Below are 4947 nucleotides of genomic sequence, written 5' to 3'. Positions count from 1 at the left end.
CTGGACAATAAAATTAATACATGCAATAAACCAGTGCTTGCGAACTGTGTGCAATTTTATCAGCTTTCATTATCATTTACTGCCTGTGAACATAATTTAAAGGACCCATAGAAGTATACTTGTTCTCCAGGAGTATTGAAAAAGTGGATAATGAGTGGTTTTTGTTATCTGTGCCAATCATAATTTAAAGGGTGCAGAAAACAAATCCATGTGAGCTACACATTTTCATAAGCATAACTGCAGTAGTTTGCTACAAACTGAAGATGGCACTGTCAGTTCACTGTAATTATAGATTTACCAAAGTCTGTGCTCATCACAATTATCAGGCTTAACTGTGGACTAATGTGTTACGGAACAGAAATTCAATCCAAACCAGATGTACCCAGACTCTGTGTATAGATAAAGATCTTGTGGATGATTAGATGTGCAGTTTTTTATAACCACTCAAAAGTGTTTGATGACAGGGAAACATAGATGTCATGACCCTAACTTCAGAGGATTCACCCCAAGATGCAAATCAATGGTAAAAAAAAAGAAAAAAAAAAGAAAAAGAGCAGCTGGGTTGAAGTTTGCAAAACTTAATTTTTTTTTTTAAACTTGAAGAAATGGATCAAGACAAAGATCTGCAGGGTCAGAGATACTTTTAAAAAAGATAAAAAGTGCAGACAGCAAGAAATGACCCCAAGCATACAGCAAAGTCAAGTCAGTCAAACATGATGGTGCTTCTGTTGGGGCTGCCAGAGGCATTGGCACAACATTATATATATAAAGCACAACAATAGTACAAATAAATCAACAGGCTTTTGCCATTGAATAGTTTCACCGTGATAAAATCATCCTTAACAAACTTGTCTGAGGGAAATAGGACCACTAAAAAACCTGCTCTCTGGCTCTTTTTCTGTGGGTGTTTGTGTATTTATTCGGAATAAATAATAATAATCAATTTCCTGCAGAGGTTATCAGCAATTGTGCTGCTTTTATGGATGTTTAGAGGAAATAAGGCAACACAGCTGCTCCTGGCATATAGTGCCAGTTGTGCTCCCTCATATTCACACCAATTTCAACCCACAGCCTCAATAGACTCATGATTTATCTCCACACTAGAGAAATAAAGATAATAATTAAAAACAAAAAGTCTTTGGGTTCTACCAACACAGTGGTTAGTCAATGTTCGTCCTAGAGCCAGGAGTGAAGGCAAATGAAAGGAAATAATCACTAACGGGGTGATTGCGTACTGTTTTTTTAAGCTTAATTAAAATCTTTGTGTACTCAAGTCATTACAGCAGCACTGTGTCGTAAACACATCCCCACAGCAGCACCGCATGTGTTTTGACGCAATCATGTCACACCTCTGGAGCACACAGTATGACTTCATCCTTGTACCTGTTGTTTCTTTATGTTATTCCCCGTGGCATGCTGCCCTTCCTGTAAACAAACCGTTTGTTTCACTCGCTCCTTTCTTTGGGGTCACAGTTTGAGGGGCATGTGTTTTTTTTTTTTTAACTGCCATCCATGAGTCAGCAGCATAGGATTAAGGAAATGTGTGCTCTCTGGTCTGCTGTGAACATGCTGGTTTCTACATTGTGGAGATATTGAGACAAGAATTGATTTTTACTGAGTGCGGAGAAGTGTGCTCATGCTTGCTTATGGTCAGCGAGTGCCTGAGCCAACACAATTTCCAAATATCAACATAAATTAGAGGAGAAAGAGGCATGTAGACTGAATTAGTTAGGCTCAATGAGACATGGGGATGTTGCAACTCAACCTGTAACTCAGCTTTGTGGTTTGCTGTACACTGAGACTGGTCTTTGTTGTCTCCCATTGTCCTTATCAGTTTCATTTTTTCTTTGGGACGGTGTAGGGTGGCGCTTGAATAATACAGATGTGTTTATTCTCTAACAAAAGATTCAGATTGGGTAGAAGAATCAACAAATTATAAGGGAACAAAGAAATGTTTCCCTTTGCACCTTAGAGGTCGTATATTCTCGCCCCTGCTTTATAGCCATATAGTCTTTTACAGAAACCAAACCATTAAGAATGAATAATCATTAAGTATTATAAATAAGTCAATATTGGTCCTGCATTGTGACACTAATACTTTTCAAACTCCTAAAATGTATGTTCCTGTACATGTACAACTAAAAAGTAGTCACTCATACTTTTTGTGACACTTTTTATCACCATAATGAGCCTATGTTAACAATGTGAATGACAAATCAGAACTACGGATACTGCACATAGCAATAAAATGTACTAGACAGTAGATTTCTCATTCTGGTTATTATTAAATGCTTATATGGTTAGACTCAGACACTCAAAATACTTGATTTAGGTTAGAAAAAGTATAATAGAGGAATACTTGTCAACGGACACTACAAAAAGCAGGACCGAGGCTGGTAGCAGGGCTGGTAGCAGGGCTGGTAGCAGGGCTGGTAGCAGGGCTGGTAGCAGGGCTGGTAGCAGGGCTGAAAAGACAGACCGATCTGGCAGTGGGGAGAGGACTGAGGAGAGTTTTTATAGGGAGGGGGAAACACAGGTGGAGCCAATACGTCATCATGGCCTGGGAGAGTGAGGAGTGAAGTGGCTAGAGGGTGGAGCAAATGGAAGTAAAGTCCAGGAAGAGGAAGAAATAGGGAAAATCCACAGCTGGGCAACTGCCGGGCCGAAATTGGTGACAACAATGTTACATAAATCAACAAAATCCTCTGCATGAGACTGTTTTTAGCCATATTTATGTTCTGTACCACCCTCGGCTTGCTCATCAGGGACAATCTGATTCATACACATTCACTGTTCATAATAACATCCATAGTTTCCTTGGTTGTGTAAAGCTGCTTTGCGACAATGACAATTGTTAAACGCGCTATACAAATAAAATAAAATTGAATTGAATTGAATTGAATTACACTGATACTGGAGCGCTTCATGTAAAATCTTAATACTAACTAGAGTTTATAACTTCTGCGTTCATGTGAAAAATGAAGGGCATGCTCTGATGTCATTGGTGCATGTATATGAATGGGTGAATGAGAAACAGGTGTATGTGTGTTTGAGTCCATGCTCTAAAAGCACATGCATTACTGGATGCACTACTGTAAACTGCTTTGGGCGTCAATCATGTAGTGAAGTGTTCTATATACAAGTGCAGACGATGGATCAAATGTCTTCAGATGCATTCAGTCTTTACAACAAAATAAATTTCACTTTTTCTCTATGATGTATACAAATGAGGTACTAAGTGCCCTTTAAGGTGCCTCCACAGAAGATCCATCATGACAAAATGCCCTCTAAGGCGCTCGCACAAAGAAGAAAACATACAAAATCAGGATAAAGAGTGCCTCTAAGAGTGGTAATTTGAAATAAAGTGCTCTCATTGATGACTTTTCAGTTGCAGAAAATGTGCTGGTATCCTGTAAAGTAGCCTCACATGTGGGAAAAACCTGATAAAGTGCCCTTAAATGAAGAAGATGAAAAGCAGTATCCTGTGAGTTTCTGTTGTAATGTGGAGAGATTGAGATCCTCGATGGGTGCCTTTTTGTGGTACTCAAAAAAATATAATTTGTGTTAGCCGTTAGCAACTGGAGAAATGCAGCATGTTAAAACATTTAACAGAGAAGAGGTGAAAAGTTCAACAAACATGCATTACAATTTTCTACACTACCACCACTAAGGCTACTTACATGGACATGTAAGTTATCCAATTATTGGCCCTTTGTTTATATAAAATCATAGGTCATTGACTGATTTCCTCTTAGTTTTGCAGGGCTGTGCAGATAGAAATATAGTTTTAAAATGAACAATTATGTTTGAATGCTGTTACATAATGCCAATGGGGCCTGCTTCCTTTTCTGACAACAAGAGCTTAATTTATTCATTAGTGTCTTGTTTAAAGTGCAGCTTGGTCTTTAATGCCTCTGGCTCTCCTTTCATATCCCACAGAAGGAGGAATCCCATGGGGATCTGCTCTGTTGTGGTGCATATGCTCATTAATATCATCTCTTGCTGCTGCAGCAGAAAACAGCAACAAAATACAGCAGCAAGTTTGTGTGCAGTATCAATAAGACTGGGCTGTTTCCTATGAAAGTCAATAAAAGAAATAATATATAAGATAAAGATTTTGGGCTGTGAGTTATACATTTTCAGTGAGCTTACAGGTTTTATGTTTAACTATGTGATACCGTTTTCATTTGTGTGCCCTGTTTTTGTGCGGCACTCAAGCTAAGCAATCAATTAATGAAACACTTTAGGGAATGGAGCTTGTGTAGCATAAACTACTTTTTTGTACATGAGTAACCTTTTTATGCTTAATTCAGGCTGTATATTTTAACCAGGGGATTCACCGGAAAAACATCATAAGATTTTCAAGATAAAAAAAAATCAAATACAAGTTATAATGTCTCTTTATGCAACAGTTTGGTTGGCCAGCTCGTGGAAGTCTTCCTGTAGGCTTAACTATGCCAAAACAGCTGTCATTGACATTGTCGCTATCTAATGCTTTCTCAATAACCTGTGGCAGTCATAACATCACACAAATATAAGTCCAGTTATGCCCTTCCACACTTTAGCATTTAGAATAAAACCCTTGAGAACAAAGTGGATTTACCCACCAGCATGCTTCCTCTGTTCAAACTCTGGACCTCTGACTGTAACACAGGGCGCCCAAATCCACAAAGGCATGAGCGTTAACTTCAGAAAGCGAAAAGCATAATATGACCCCTTTAATGTTACTTTAAGAACAGAAGTTTGATAATAAATAATTGATTCACACTTTGCATGGTGTGAATGAAATACAACCTCCACTAAGATATCACAGCAGAAAATATTTTATTTGGTCATTAAAATATGTATTACACTGTGAGCTAAAACATTCTGATTAATATCTATCTATTTATCTATCTATATACATATATCTATATACATAGATATATATATTCTTAGAATGTATGG

This window comes from Anabas testudineus, chromosome 8 (assembly GCF_900324465.2).
Source record: "Anabas testudineus chromosome 8, fAnaTes1.2, whole genome shotgun sequence".
In the NCBI taxonomy this organism is placed as follows: domain Eukaryota; kingdom Metazoa; phylum Chordata; class Actinopteri; order Anabantiformes; family Anabantidae; genus Anabas; species Anabas testudineus.
Note: the sequence above shows the minus strand (reverse complement) of the source record.